General features: G+C 35.3%; 1 non-coding gene and 1 pseudogene across 1 annotated transcript; one reads left to right on the forward strand and one right to left on the reverse strand.

Moving 5' to 3' along the window:
* The first annotated feature begins 10,500 nt into the window (after nt 1-10,500).
* Nucleotides 10,501-11,523, forward strand: LOC126004419 (heterogeneous nuclear ribonucleoprotein A1-like; annotated as a pseudogene).
* Nucleotides 11,524-13,375: 1,852 nt separating this feature from the next.
* Nucleotides 13,376-13,456, reverse strand: LOC126004998 (small Cajal body-specific RNA 18). Its single transcript, XR_007494186.1, has one exon. It is a non-coding gene; the product is annotated as a small Cajal body-specific RNA 18 (non-coding RNA).
* Nucleotides 13,457-17,024: the final 3,568 nt, after the last annotated feature.

Raw genomic sequence — 17,024 nt, forward strand, 5'->3', positions numbered from 1 at the left:
CTTAGTGCAGGGGACTGAGATTCCCCCCACACCAGACTGGCCTTCAGGGCCAAGCCTGGTAACTCTTGCAAATAAGAGGTTTATATACACACACACACACACACACACACACACACACACACACACACACACACACACACACACACACACACACATTTCCTTAATTGTAAATGATGTTGAGCTTATTTTTTTAATCATGTGTCTATGATCCATCCACATATATTTTTTAACACCATCAGTGGTATTCAGGGACCACAGAGTACCTGTTCTTTGTGCAATTTCCTTGTCTTCCCTTTCCTGACACTCAAGGTCTTCTGTAGAGTCCTTTCTACTCATGTTTTTTTTAATGTAATTTGTCTAACCTTTTTCATGTGTATGATGTGATAGAACATTTTTCAAGTTGCTAGACTGCTTTTTGCTTTTGTGATGGTTTCTTTCATTCTGAAAATCTTTTATATTTGATGTTGTGATATTTAGTTCTTGCTTTTGTTTTCATGCCCATTGAAATTAAATATTCAAATACAGCTCAGTGTTGAAATTCTTGAGTATATTATAAGTTTTCTTTTGTGCATTTTGTGGTTACAGAACTAATGGTTTCGGTGGGTGTTTGGATCACACCCAGTGGTGCTCAGGAATCCTATGCTTGGGAGTTACTTCTTTTTTCTTTTCTTTCTTTCTTTTTTTTGATATTGTGCTACAACCAGTGATGCTCAGAGGTTACTCTTGGCTATGTGTTTGGAAATTGCTCCTGGCTTGGAGGACCATATGGGACACTGTGGATCAAACCTAGGTCTGTCCTGGGTTTGTCACGTGCAAGGCAAACATCCTACTACTTCACTATTGCTTAAGCCTTGGGAGTTACTTCTGATGGTGTTCAAGGGACCAGTTAATTGAAATTGACTTCCTGCATGCAAACATGTGATTTTTCTCTTTCAGCTATCTAACTGAATCTTAATATTACATTTTTAATTAAATTTGAGTTAACTTATGTGCATAGTATTAAACAGTGGTCAAATGTGCACGTGTCTTTTGCATGTGGCTATTCAGTTTCACTATGAATCATATGTTTAAGAGATATTTTCCTTTGAGTTTATGGGATTTACTTATTTTTTTCTGTGTGGGAGGAGCTCATGGTGATGCTCAGGCCTTAATCCTGGCTTTGCACAAAGGGTTCACTCCTGATAGGTCTCATGGGACTATGTGTCTGTATGGTTTTAGAGATTGAATCCAAATTAGTCACATACAAGGCAAGAGGTCTATTATCTCTCACTGAACCCCTCACTTTTTTTTATAATAGATGGCATATATATAATTGATGTCCATATAGATATACATTTATTTATGAACTCTTTATTTAATTATACTTTTATTACATGTTTTGTTTCTATAGAGGTGGTAGACAATTTTCTTGAATCCTCAAGTGAAAATAGGCCAGATCAATATTATCTTAAGAAATTTTAGGCACTGACATTTAAAATACTATGTAATTAACACTATGACTATTTCTCAGGTGCCTTTATTATTTATAAAAATGATGGTGAGACTATCAGTAGGCTATTCCATCTTTAACATTTCACAGAGGTGATATTATTTGCAACTTTAGATTTTTTCTATTACAGGCTAAAATTAGGTATTTCAAAATTGAATTATCAGCAATGATGCAAAGAAAATATTTATTTGGATGTATGTACCTTTGAGCAAATGAGAGTTGTAAAACTCCAAGATTATGTGTTCTAAATAAAGAATGATTACTTGTTTCAGCAAGGGTTTACTATGATTATATAAAAAAGCTATAGTGGATATGATTTATTTTTCTTTTTGTCCCCCGCCTCTGATTTATTTTTCTTATGATGCTGTGTAAACTAGTTGTGTTCTAATGTATGCAATCTCCTTGAAATATTGCTCACAGTTGGCTCTAGTCATTCACTTATTCATTGCATAACTATACATTCTATATTCATGATTTGTTCTGATATTACTCTATGTCAAATAATAAGCTAGGTACTAAGGGTACATTGAAGAGCAAGTTGTTTGTGGCCTCTCCTTATTTTCTTGCTTAAAATTTACCCAAATAAAAAGGCAGTTGATGCTTATCAACAATAGTAAATGATAACATATTATGCCATAGGAGTTAACTATTGTTTTATAGGTCAGGGAAAGCTTCTTGAATGAATTTAATAAGAAAATTGAGGTGGCATTAGTGGAGAATATGTGAAAATCTTTCTATTGAGTATGTCAATATAAATGAACCCAAAGTTATTATGCTAAGACTACAAGAACAGGCAAAGCAAGATTAGATATTAGTAGTATTCTTTACTCATGGATTTGAAATAGAAGCAAAGTAAAAATCAAAAAATCAAAATTGAAAGCTTTTATCAAAAGGAGTGGAATAGGGGCTAATTGTGTGGAGGAAAGAATTGGGGAGAAAGTGTGGAAGTGAAATTGATTTTCTCAGGGGCCAGTCAAACAAGTCATAGTGCCAGTTGAGAAAGCTTTTTCAGCCATGGCAGTGGGTTGAAAGATGGTGGACTAGTGATCCCAAACAAATTGTCTACATGGTCACAGGACTTGTTATAGGTAAAGAGAACAAAATAGAGTTGTCTGTATATCAGCATGGTCAGAAGGAATAATAAAATATTATGGACTGCATCCCTGAAATACAATATATTTTACCTTGAAACAAAAAAAGGTAAAAAGTTAGGCATTTGAGGGAACAGCAAATTGAGTGTAAGTTAAGTTATCCTTATCTTTAGGCTTGGGGCAAGGTCAGCTATTGTTGTGTAAATTATCTTTGGTTTAGGTTTAATTCTTGTTAATTTTTCTTCCCTTTCTCGGGGATTTTAACAAAAGGGGGAGCTGATTTTTATAAGATACTTTTTTTGGATAGTTCTTCTAGTCTCCACTGTCAATTGTTCATGGGTTGCTGGTTCAGTTCTAAGCATGTATTGCTGAAAGATATATCATGGTAGAAAAATGGTGAAATAAAATATACTAACCTTGTAGATAAAATGTCCCTATAAAGGTCAACACTTCTTTACAAGTTCTATAAGTCAGAAGTTGTATGGCTACCGATTCATACTCTTCTTCATATGGATAGATTAGTTTATTTAATGATATGTGCCTAAACAATTTGCAAAATGAGATAAAAAATTTTAACATGTAAGTGAATGGAAAATTCTGGGTAAAGATTCAGAAACTGCAGGTTTCACATTCCAGTAAGATCAACTTCAGGTGACAGGAGCTCATATCCTTAGACTTTGGAAAAAGAGCATAATGATCGACCATTTCTGTAGTTGTACTTCAGTAGACAATACAGAGAAAAAGGCACATATATAAAATATATAAAATTATCAATTTTAATAAATTGAACATATGTGTATAACAAGGATATTACCATAGGTTAAGAAATTTAGTAACTACAGAGACTGGCACACATCAAAAAGAACAAGAACAATCAGTGCTGGCAGGAATGTGGAGAGAAAGGAAATCTCATTCACTGCTGGTGGGAATGTTTTATAGTTCAACCTTTATGGAAATAATATGGAAATTCTTCAAAAAACTGGAAATTGAGCTCCCATATGACCCAGCTATTCCACATGTAGTAATATACCCTAGGAATACAAAGATACAATACAAAAATCCCTTTCTCATACCTGTATTCATTGCAGCACTACTTACAATAGCCAGACTTTGGAAACAACCAGGATACCCTTCAACAGATGAATGGCTAAAGAAACTATGGTACATATACACAATGGAATATTATGCAGCCATCAGAAAAAATCAAGTCATGAAACATTCCTATATATAGATGGACATGGAATCTATTATGCCAAGTGAAATAAGTCAGAGGGAGGGAGACAGAATAGTCTCACTCATCTATGGGTTTTAAGAAAAACAAAAGACAGGGGCTGAAGAGATAGCAGAGTGGTAGGGTGATTGTTTTGCATGAGGCTGAGCCAGGACAGACCTGGGTTCTATCCCCAGCATCCCAGATGATCTCCCAAGCCAGGAGCGATTTCTGAGTGCACAACCAAGAGTAACCCCTGAGCATCACCGGGTGTGGCTCAATAGCCAAAATGAAAGAAAGAAAGAAAGAAAGAGAAAGAAAGAAAGAAAAAGAAAGAAGAAAGAAAGAAAGAAAGAAAAAGAAAGAAAGAGAAAGAGAGAGAGAGAAAGAAAGAAAGAAAGAAAGAAAGAAAGAAAGAAAGAAAGAAAGAAAGAAAGAAAGAAAGAAAGAAAGAAAGAAAGAAAGAAAGAAAGAAAGAAAGAAAGAAAGAAAGAAAGAAAGAAAAAGAAAAGAAAGAAGGAAAGAAAGGAAGGAAGGAAGAAAAAATACATTATTGTAATAATGCCTAGAGATGAGGGCCAGTAGAACTGGCTCATGATATTAAGCTCACCACAAAGAGTGGTGAGTGCAGTTAGAGAAATAACTACACTAACAACTACCATTACAATCTTAATGAGTGAGAGAAGTAGAATGCCTGTCTCAAATACAGGCAGAAGGTGGGAGAGGAGGATGATGGATGGCATTGGTGGTGGGAATGTTGCACTGGTGAAGGGGGTTGTTCTTTTTATGACAGAAACCCAGCAACAATCATGATTGTAATCATGGTGTTTAAATAAAGATATTATTAAAAAAAAGAAATTTTTTGCCTAGAGGTGAGAGTGTGAAAATAATAAAGAAAATGTCATGGATGATAGAACACAATAAAGTGCTAATTTTAAAGACTGAGGCAGAAGTTTATTGACAGGAAGAAAATTGTGATTAAAGTGGTATTACTAAGGATTTTTATTCCAGGTTATGAGTTTCAGCCTGATGTGCTCTTTGGAATGAATTGCTAAATTGGTGTAAAGGAGGTCACTTAATGTTAAGATACTTAGAAGAGAGGTTATTGAGTCATCTACTCAAGTCATCAAACTCAAATATTTCTGTCATAAGTCACAATAGAAGAATTTCAAAGTCTTCATTGCAGAAGTAATTTGGAGTTCAGTATATAATCTCAAAAAAATGTGCTATGGGTTAGAACAATGGGACAAGCTTTTAAAGTAACCAGAGAGTGCAGCTGAAACAGTCTGAGAAGGAAAGTGAATCTAACTTTAGTTTCTGTCAAATTGAGTGAAATACTATGTGGGTCATGTGCATGCAAATGTCTGTCAAGAGAATATTGTAGGAGAATTATGGGAATATTTTCATATTTCCCCTTATATAATCTTACTGTAATTGTGTGGCATTAATCATTTTAGCCTTGTATTATTTACTAGTACTTGTTTTATATGAAGAAGGCATTTAATTTCCACTGAAATTGAGATTTAAAATTGTTAAATGAATATGTATAGTATGTGGTGGTGGGGTTACCTAACAGTGGATATTTTTGACTCTTTAACACTCTCCCTTACGATGGAAGTGCTACTCAGGCCCAGCAGCACTGTGGAGCCATGCAGTATGGGGGTCAAACACAAAGAATTCTCAGGGACTTGTTCATACTTGGCATGTGTTCCAGTCCCTGCCTCTCCTCATATTGATTAAAATGAAGGTAAAAATTGTTCAGATTTTTTAAAAAAATTTTTATTTTCCTTGGACTTCTAATTTTTTCATGATTAATATTGCCGACTTTTCTAGCCACATTTTTATTCAGCAGGATTGTTACTTTTTAGTGCTTTTATTATCTTCGAAGAAAATCATAAGTGCTTTATGTAAAATTTAACACCCAAGTGCACATCTAATGCTTTTTTGAAGAGATTGAATATCCAGTGATGTTCTTTGCTTAGAGTAATTTCCAGTGGCACGTAGGAGATTAGTCCTGAAGAGGACTGAACTGGGCCTCCAATAGGCAAAACCTGTTGGGCTTCTTTCCAGCTCCAGTATAATACTTTTTTTAGGTTCTGATGTGATGAAAAATAAAAGTTTTATTTTGCTATGGTTTACTCTAAGTATGATTTATATTAGTTGGTTTATTTTCTCAATATGACAACATTTATTTATGTTATGTTCACTGTCAGCTCTGAGTCCTGAAGGCTTTTTAACTTCATACATGACTGTTAGCAGTTGTGGCTGATAAAAATGCTTAATTACTGACAAGTGTTATTTTAAAAATATCTTTAATCAAACATGCTATTCCTTCATAACACTAAGAATTATGTTGTTGATACAGCCCTGGCCACCTTCTCTGTGTTTCCTCAAACTCCAGCTTCCCCCAAGCCAATGTCAGTCCCTCCAAACAACTGGATCATCTTTTAGTTTTCCTAGAAGCCACTGTGACTGCACAATACTTTACCTAAAATACACTTTGAACTCTTACAATAAGCTCACAAACTGGAATGACTTGATTTTCCCCAAGCACGTTGTACTAAGTTTAACATATTGAGTCTAATATCATATTCCCATATAAAGCCACAGAGTTACCTGTGACAAAAAGAAATAATAGAATCTAAAATAGCAATCAAAGGAGAGATGAGAACAACACCTTTGAAAGTTTTCTTGGAACCTTTATATGAATCTTCAACTAGTGAGTAACACTAACATTGGTTGGAAAGCTATGTCAGTACAGAAAAAGAGTAACACATCTTAATCTTTCTGTGACCTCCCTGACTAAGTGTGCATCAACTGTGGGGTGCCAATGGTAATTTAGAAAGACCACTCCAATGCTCCAACAGAAGCAATGAGAGAGTACAATAGGACCCCAAAAGCCTACTGAGGGAAGATAGCCTAGAAAACTCAACCAATACTAAGTGACTCTTCAAATAAGGATATTAGAGAAAACATAATGAGGATTATTAATGAGCTTAAAGTTATATTGTAATAGGTATGAGCAAGTATGTGGTCAGAAGTAAGAAAACTGCCAGAGCAATAGCACAGTAGGTAGAGCATTTGCCTTGCATACAGCCAAATTGGGCTTGATCCCCAGCATCCCAGATGGTCCCCGAGCCTGTCATGAGTGATTTCTGAGTACAGAGCCATGGGTAACCCCTGAGTGCCACCAGGTGTGGTCCCAAAACAAAACAAAAAAACGTAAGAAGTAAAAAAACTCTGAAATCACTAAACTAAGATTTGGAAGGTGAATTAAGAAACTCAATGGAATGTTGCACTGGTGAAGGGGGTATACTTTCTTATGACTGAAACCCAACTACAATCATGTTTTTAATCATGGTGCTTAAATAAAGATATTATTTAAAAACAAAAAAAAAAGTTGGGGCTGGCAGGGTGGCACTAGATGTAAGGTGTCTGCCTTGCAAGTGCTAGCCAAAGAAGGACCTGGTTTTGATCCCCTGATGTTCTATATGGTCCCCCCAAGTCAGGGGCAATATCTGAGAGCTTAGCCAGGAGTAACCCCTGAGCATCAAACTGGTGTGGCCTGAAAAACAAAAAAACAAAACAAAACAAAAAAACCAAAAGAAACCAACCAACCAAACAAACAAACAAAAAAAAGAAACTCAGTAGATCTTCACAGCAGAGTAATAGCTGAGGATAAAATCAGTGAGAATAAAATCAGTGTAAGAAAGGATGCAGAAAACATTTAGAAAACAATAAAAGATTAAAAATGCATCAAAATAATTAAACAACATTGACACAAGAAAACTAAGAGATGATTGCAAGAGGAACACCATACGCATTATCAGAATCATGAGCAAGAGATATTACAGTGACTAGGGCACTTGTCTTGCATGCAGCGGACCCAAGTTTGATTTTCAGCATCCCATATTTTTTCCTGAGCACTGCTAGGAGCAATTTCTAAGTTTAGAGCCATTAGTAATCCTGAGCACCACTGGGTGTGGTCCCCAAACTAAACAAAATCAAAAACAAAAAAAGGAAAAAGAAAAAGAATAACATCAGAATCCCCAAAGAAAAGAAGGCAATTTTGATGGTTTACAAAATCACCAATGATTATCATTAGTCAAAGAAGTCATTGCTGAGACGTTCTAAGTTGAAAGTGCATACATTCAGATTCAAGAGGCCCAAGTGACTCAACTAAAAGAGACTCAAATTATAACACTCTAAGACACATCATAATCAGAATGATGAAAGCAAAAAGAAAGAAATAGGTAATGAAAGCATCAAGATCAAAGAAGAAAATTACAATAAAAGGGCTTCTTTAGGATTTATAGTAAGTTAGACAAGAGAGAACTGAAGAAAAATGTAAGATATTGCTTTTCCTTTAAGCAAAGTAAGTTTAAAATTTTATTTCCAAAATTTCAAATAATACTTAGCATAGAGATGGGAAGTGTAGTTTATTCCATAATTTAGCATTAATATCTTTTGATAGTTTGATACATGAATCCCTAGAAAATACTCTATGGCTCATTCAAATACTCATATATGGCTTTAAAAAACCCTTTAAATAAAATAAATTATTTTAGAATGATTCCCTAAATAAATATGTATGTGATCATTGTCAACTGTCAATATATAGAGTTTATAAGTTCATTTCTATGTTGATAAAACTTTTTATTCTTTTTTTACACTTATAAACAATGCTAAACTAAACACATATATCTTAAGCACTAGACTAAAATTTCTGTGAAATATGTTCATTGCTAGTTTTCCATGGCAATTGATATATGCCTTGGAATTGATGGATACTGTGTTAAAATTACAGAGCAATAAGAATAGAAATCCACTCAGACTCCTAAGCTGAGTTCTGAATTTTCTTAATTATTCAGCTCTACCAATCAATCTGATGCATTATCAATGTAAAATATATCCTCTGTCAATCAGGGCATATTGAATAATAGTAATCTATCCTCTAGTGATTTCCCAGTTCCCTCACTTTACTAACTGGTCCTGAAACAGATAGAAAACTTGATGGACTATGGAATTACTAAAAGTTGGTATGTATGATGGGAGCTAGATCTCGATTAAGACTGTGTTAAAGGGGACTATTGAGGAACATCTGCTGTTTCTTTTGCATATCTGGAAAAATGTTGAGTTCTGAGTTTCTGAACTTTCTCTACCTTTTCCCTTTTAATTTCTTTTATCTGCCTCCTAATGTTTACTTCAAATGGTTACTAGATTTCATAGAAGTCATCCATCTAAACTTCTCTAATTTTTAATTATATTTTTATTTTCTACTATCAGCACATATTTATTTTTCTTTATCTGCTGAGGAATTTAATATGACTGTAAGTCACACTGTAGAATTTACTGAAATAGCATCATTTTAGTGAGACCAATATGATTTCATTCAAAGTAGGTTCACTCCAACAGAGAGAATTGCCCTTTTCTTACATTTTCTTTTCCTTTCTTAAAGCATTTTTCTGCCTCTCACCCAAAATAATTTATTTGCAGAATTTGCTTTTTTTTTTTTTTTGGTTTTTGGGCCACACCCTGTGATGCTCAGGGGTTACTCCTGGCTATGCGCTCAGAAGTTGCTCCTGGCTTCTTGGGGGACCATATGGGACGCCGGGGGATCGAACCGTGGTCCGTCCTGGGCTAGCGCAGGCAAGGCAGGCACCTTACCTCCAGCGCCACCGCCCGGCCCCCAGAATTTGCTTTAAAAATCTTATTTTTCCATAAATCATTCTCTCACCCCTATGTTATATTTTCTTTTAGAACACTATTTTGCATCTCAAATTACTTTGAGAAATAAATACATTTAATTTAAATCTATTCAAAAATGTTTATTTTCTTCAGTCTTAATCCAGGGACCATTCCATTTAACTTCTCTGAACTTATGTTACCATTGAGACATCTAACGGTTAAAAGTGAGGCATTCCTTCAGATATTATATTCACATCTATTCATAGAAAATATTTATCTATTCACAGGTAATATCACCCAGACTTAGAATATTTGAGATACCATGGGCATTAAAATACAACAAAATTATAGCAAATGCCCATTTGTCAATAATGAAAAATCATTGTATTTTGATAACCAAATATAATTTCCTATACTAACATAGTTATATATTTCAATTTGTTGCTTTTTAGAATTTTTATTTTAAAAAGACTGTCTCTAACCCTCCCCAGAATTTTTAATATAGACAAGTATAAACATTCAAAAAATATATCACTTCAAAAATTTTCTGAAAATTCTGTTTAAATTTTTTTCAGGCCACACCTGTTTGATGCTCAGGGGTTACTCCTGGCTAAGTGCTCAGAAATTGCCCCTGGCTTGGGGGGACCATATGGGATGCCGGGGGATTGAATCAGGGTCCTTCCTTGGCTAGCACTTGCAAGGCAGACACCTTACCTCTAACGCCACCTCACCAGCTCCTGTTTAAATTTTATATATTAAGAATAAATATATTTTTTTTATCAAAAAGTGCCAGTCTAGGGCTGTCTTCTGTAATGTACTTCTGTAATGTAAAATCAAGTCAACTAACCTGTGTTCCTATGCTTTCCTAATTATCTTGATGTGAAATATTTTTCTTATAATAGTTAAGTCTTGACCTTTTTTTTGAAAAGATAATTTCTTTAAGAGAAAAATAAATCTAAAGATATAAATAAAAAATTAAACACTCAGGAAATAGATCAGCAACAAGAGTATAAAATACAGTTATGTTAGTTAGGTTACTCCTTTCTCCTACTGGACTTCACTACCAAGTAAGCATTGTCGAGATTTCAGCTGTCATATTTAAGTCAGAGTCCCCTAAAGAGCTCTAATAGCTATAAAAACTCTTTCTTGGTGGGTTGAGCTTAGAAAAGATGGATGAAAGTCTGAGAAGCAATTTTGACCAATTGTGTTCACAGACAACGTGATAATGATAAATCCAAACACATAGCAATCCTGTGGATTTGGGTTTGTCACAAGCACAGTGGGGGAAGTGGATGCAGTCATGAATGCAAGGGCGCCCAATATGACAGAAGAGTTGTGAAACCAAAGAGGTATGGTCCCCAGAAAAGATTCTCAAAGACTTGTTGCTCACTTAACTTTAAAAATATTTTGGTTGTTGTCATTATGAAACACAGAAGAACAATATCTGAGAAATTATTTTGAACAATATAGGAATATTGAGGTGATTGAAATCATGACTGTTTGGACTAGCATGCAAGAAAAGAGGCTTTACTTTTGTGACAGTTGATGACCTTGATTCCTTGTCAAGATTGTCATTCAGGAATATCAGACTGAATGACCACAACTGTGAAGTAAGGAAAGCCCTGTCTAAGCAAGAGATGATCAGTACTTCAAGCCAAAGAGGGAGAAGTGGCTCTGAAAACTTTGCTGGTAGTCGTGGAGGTGGTTTTAGTGGGAAAGATAACTTTGGTAGTGAAGGAAACTTCAATGGGAGAGGTGACTTTTTTTTTTTTGAGTGGTGACTTTTGTGGCAGCCAAAATAAAGTGGATATGGTAGAAGTGGAGATGGCTATAATGGATTTGATGATGATGAAAACAATTTTGGAGGTAGTGGGGACTTTCAATGATTTTAGCAGTCCTCCAATTTTGCACTCCTGAAGAAAGGAAACTTTGGAGGTCAAAGCTCAGACCCCTTTGGTGGTCAATACTCTGCTAAACCATAAAATCAAGGTGGCTATGATTGTTCCAACAGTAGCAGTAGCTTTGGCAGTGGCAGATGGTATTAATTGCCAGGAAACAAAGCTTAGCAGTAGAAGAGAGCCAGAAAAGTGACAAAGAAGCTACAGGCTACAACAGATTTGTGAACTCAGTGAAGAACACTGGTGGTAGGGTACACTGCTATAAGGAAAATGTGTTTCAGACAATCCTCATGTATATGAGGGAAAAAATACAACTCAAATACTGTACTTGTGTTTAATCATATAGCACGTTATTTTAGATTCTGTTCTGTGGAAAGTGTAAAGCTTTTCAACAAAGGGCTTTAATGTAGATTTGTTTTTTGCACCTATGCTGTTAATTGCTAAATGTAATAGTATGATCATGATGCAAAATCAATGTTTTTTTTTAATGTCTTGTGTAAAGTGAGTCTACTTTGAAGTCATTTTGATAAATTTAACTCAACAGTGTGAAATTAGAATTTTTCAGGGTGATGCTCAGTTTATTTAAATTTAAAATTTATTTATATCCTGTTTGGGCAGAGAAACCATGGTCTTCAGAAATCTTGGTATAGAAAATCTGACAGTTACTCCTCTGTTGTGACCCCAGAATTCATTGTTAAAGGGGCCACCCATGTAGAAACAATGGAGTTTTTAATTTGAGTATTAATGTTTATTAATACATATATGTAATATATATAATTGTAATATATATAAATTGAATTATGATACCAGATAAAATTATGAATGGGAATAAAGTTTGTGTATCATACATTATCATATGTAATCAATAAAATTTAATATCCTCTTGAAAATTAAAAAAGTATAACAAAGTATGAACAATTACAACTAAGAATGTAATTACAACAAAAAAAGGATGTGAAGAGAAAATTGTTTTCAGTGTTTTCAATAGCGATTTGGTGACCATTAAACAGTTTTGTGGTATTTCAACCCCACCCTTCCAAATATTAAGCCCTTGTTTATATATTTATAAGGGGAATCAGCTTTACTCACTTGGGATTAATCCCCCAGGCTTAGGTTAGTGGGATGTAATAAAACACCTTTTAAATGACTGACTTTCAAGAAATAATGACTGCAAATTGAATACAGCATAGGGAATTGGTTGGCCGGAGCTGAAAACATACCTGTTCAAAGAAACTAGACAGAAATGACAAGGAGACAAGTATTTCAACACCACCCATTTTTTCAAAAGTAGGCAATTATTAATTTATTAGCATTTTCTGATGCTAATCATTAGCATTAGCCAGAAATTTTAAACTCTGCTCAACTCTGTTGTCACATGCTTAGTCCATTAGATATTTCTTCCCTTTAATTCCTTCTCTCCCTTTTTGTTTCGATCAGAAATAAAATTTTTGTTTGTTTATTTGTTTTGGGGCCACACCCAGTGATGTTCAGGGGTTACTCCTGGCTGTCTGCTCAGAAATAGCTCCTGGCAGGCACGGGGGACCATATGGGACACCGGGATTCGAACCAACCACCTTTGGTCCTGGATCTGCTGCTTGCAAGGCAAACGCCGCTGTGCTATCTCTCCCGGCCCCAGAAATAAAATTTAGTCTTAATCTAAAACATAAGGATATACTGAAAGACAGTTTTGCTTCTCAAAACAAAACCCAATAAAAGCAAAGTACAGTATTAGCCTTCTGAAACATGTGTGTTATGTCTTTACTTTTGACTGGGGTGTCTTAGATTGCCTATAGTTATAGGTGCTCACACAAACTACACCATTATAAAATTTCTAGGAAGAACAGATGGGGAGATAGTATAGAGGTTAAAGCCCTTGCCTTGCCAGATGGCTGATCCCAGTTTGCTCTGCCTATGAGTCTCCCAGTCACTGTCAGAATCATATTCTGAGCAGCACTGCACATGGTCCCAAAACAGAATAATATTTTTTATTGTCCTTTTTCGGTCTCAGTCCGTTCTCAGAGCTCCATCATCGGGTTTCCTGAGAACTCAGATTGCACAGTGGTCTTGTCATCATCAACCTGGGCTCGCGTGGGGCAGAGGCCTCCCCGCTAGCCCGCCCTCCACCCAGCCCCGAGCCCCTCTGGGCCAGACGCTTCCTAATCTTCTCCGGTCCGCAGTGGGGCCAGATCATATAAGGAAAATACCGCGGGCTCACGGAAAGGCTGCACAAGGGGGCCGAAGGATCCTGACCTGTCACACCCGCCACCCAGCCCACCCGAGAGACCCAACACCCACCCCCGACCGGCTGCCTCGAGGCCCAGGCGTCGGCCATAATAATTTTTTTTTAAAAAAAGATCACTGTAATTTAGTTTACAATTTAGTTAGGGTTTAATTTTATTTTTTCCTTTTTTTTTGGGGGGGGGTCACATTCAGCAGCTCTTGGGTTACTCCTAACTCTACACTCAGAAATCGCTCCTGGCAGGCTTGGTGGACCATATAGGATGTCAGGGATTAAACCTTGCTCCATCCCGGGTCAGCAACGTGTAAGCCAAACACTCTACTGCTGGGGTATTGATCTGGCCATGTTTTTGCCTTTTTTCAAATACTTAGTTGTTGGAGACTGTTTGGAATAATTAAAAAGCTCTCTCACTAATCAAAATAGAGTCTCTGAAAGTCTTAGCCAACGTGCTTACAAGCTGCATGTGGCCTTCTTTGCCCTTGGACCCAAAGAAATAAATATAGCCTAGAGCTAGGGAGTCACTAGGCTCCAAGATGTCCTTGTAAAGACAGGAGTCAAAAGGCCCAAGCTGAGATTAGATTTTGTATTTTGTTGCTCAAAGATAATGTGAATTTCTTGACTGATGATAATCTTATTAACCTTGGAAAATCAAGATGTTCCCGTGGAAAGTTACGGCCATTCCTACTGCACCTCGCCCTACTCTGTTTGTTTTGCATTGTCTATAAAAGGTCTATTTTTTTCCTTTATTAAATGGACTCTTGATCGGAACCCTTCGTCTCGAGTCTCATTATTTCCCAGTCCCTCTTCTATTCCAGGCCGGATTCTTCTTGAGAACTGCGAATTACTAACGTGGTCCCCAGCTTTACCCGCTGGTCGGGGTCCCTGGAAGACCACACTTAGTTACATTTGGGCACAGCTGGGTTATATTTGGACTTTTCAAAGCTACTTAGTTTTTCTCTAAAATGCATCTTTCATAAAGTGAGTTCAGACTTTCCAGATTCACTATACAGTCTCTTTCTCCCAAGTCCTATTACAACACTATTATTAGTATTTGAGTTTTGGATCACACATTTATTTATTTTGCTTAAAGTGTTAGTACCCACAGCTGCAAAGGTATGACTGAATTTTTGCCACAGTATGTATTTGTTTAATACATTCATTGTAGAAAATAGGTTAGATTTTTATTCTTCTTTTTTGGGGTGGGCACACCTGGTAATGTTCACGGTTACTTCTGGCCTAGTGCTCAGAAATCTTTCCTGACTCCAGGGACCATATGGGATACCAGGGATCAAACCCTGGTCTGTCCTAGGTCAGTCGCATGCACTTTGCTATAGCTCTGGCTTTAAGATTTTTATTACTCGTTATAGAAAATATTCTGGATTTTTATTACCAGACTTTTCTGAGTCTAGAAAGGGGAAAGGATGCTGCAGAATATTTCTGATGAAACAATACAGTAGCATTGCATTTTAAGGGCTTTACACAAATATTATTATCACTAAGTAAAATTTGATACAAATTACCATAGCTACAAGTGTGTGTTTGAATTATCTAATAAATATTATACTAATAGCTAGAGTTATATGGTATTATATACCTAAATTACATTCTTAATTGACATTAATTACATTCTCAATTAACACATTAATTCTTAAAGTGTTATGGAAAATATTAACTTAAATTGTTAAAAATAATTTATCATGAGTTGATATTTTTGAAAACTTAAATTTTAGATATATGGAAGCTAATAACACTTGGTCTGCATATAGAAAAATAAAATACAAATTCAGACCTCTTATACTTTAAGGTCACTGATGTTGAAAAATAAATGTTATTTTGCCAATATCAAAGAAGAAAACTCATATCTTCATAGATAGTACAGCTAAAAAGACTTTCAATTTAGGCTGAAACTGAGAATAGAGAAAAATTTTCATCTCCTATCAAACCAGAAAACTCTTCAGTTAGTACAACCTACATTTCCTTAGAGGGAAAATTTATTCTATATTTAAAAAGACAGTAACCATGATAGGAGCAGTTGTCCCCACATAATGTTATGGATATATAATCATCTGTACTTTCTCACTTTTAAAGAAAAATAATGAGGTATAGAATAGTTAAGATTTTTCTATGATCAGAGTATCTAAAAGGAATATAAAGGTTTCAATGAATCCATCCAGTTTTATTGGTTCTCCAAAATTTATTTGTAGTTTATCAAAAGTTGTTGGGCCCGGAGAGATAGCACAGCGGTGCTTGCCTTGCAAGTAGCCGATCCAGAACCTAAGGTGGTTGGTTCGAATCCCGGTGTCCCATATGGTCCCCCGTGCCTGCCAGGAGCTATTTCTGAGCAGACAGCCAGGAGTAAACCCTGAGCACCGCCGGGTGTGACCCAAAAACCAAAAAAAAATAAATAAATAAATAAAAAATAAATAAATAAATAAAAGTTGTTATTGAATAATATATATATATTCCTGGTATTAAGAAATATTCATTAAAGCATGAATAATCAAATAAAAGTGAGGTTTTCTACCTATCAAAATATGTAATAATAATATAAACAAAGAATTCAGAATTTCTAGATGTAATTTATATGTAATTATAATTACGTAAACTATAATTATAAAAATGAGGCAGATCCATTGTATTTATTGACGAATTCACAGATTCTATATGCTTCTAATAAATTATATATTCTAAGAACTGGAAGATAGGATTGTAAGATTTTTATCTTATCTACATTTTTAATACAAATTGATAGAAAGCAGGTCTGCTATTGAACTACTGAAGTATTCAGGTTCAGATGATCAAAATCTGTTATTGTTTATCATAAATTTATATTTTCTTATCTCAGGTGGTTAACTGAACAAAAGTATTATCATTTTTATATAGTTTTATTATTCTCTGAAAAGGTAACAGTTTATATGTAGGAAAGTAACCTGTCTAAATAAAAGTATGTTTTTATTTATTCTTTTCCCCCCCTCCCCTATTTATTCTAATTTGTATAATCTGAATTAATCTTATCTGGAACCTTAAAATCTTGTGGGTTTGGAGCAGGAGCGGTGGTGTGGAGCAGTAAGTCATCTGTCTTGCCTGCGCTAGTCTAGGATGGACCGCGGTTTTATCCCTGATTTTCCATATGGCTCCCCAGCCAGGAGCGATTTCTGAGCGCATAGCCAAGAATAACCCCTGAGTCTCACCGGGTGTGGCCCCCCAAAAAAAATTCTTGTGGGTTTGACAATCAGAACAACAATAGTTTAGCTATATAGAAATTCTGTATGGAAAATGATTTCCCTGTGGCTTTTATAAAGCACATATAGTATGTCAATATGACCAGAGTTCAATATTATATTTGTTTTATGTAATCAAATGAATATCACATTTATCTAGAGAACAATTTAATACTGTGATTATTAGC

Source organism: Suncus etruscus, chromosome 3, assembly GCF_024139225.1.
Source record: "Suncus etruscus isolate mSunEtr1 chromosome 3, mSunEtr1.pri.cur, whole genome shotgun sequence".
NCBI lineage: Eukaryota > Metazoa > Chordata > Mammalia > Eulipotyphla > Soricidae > Suncus > Suncus etruscus.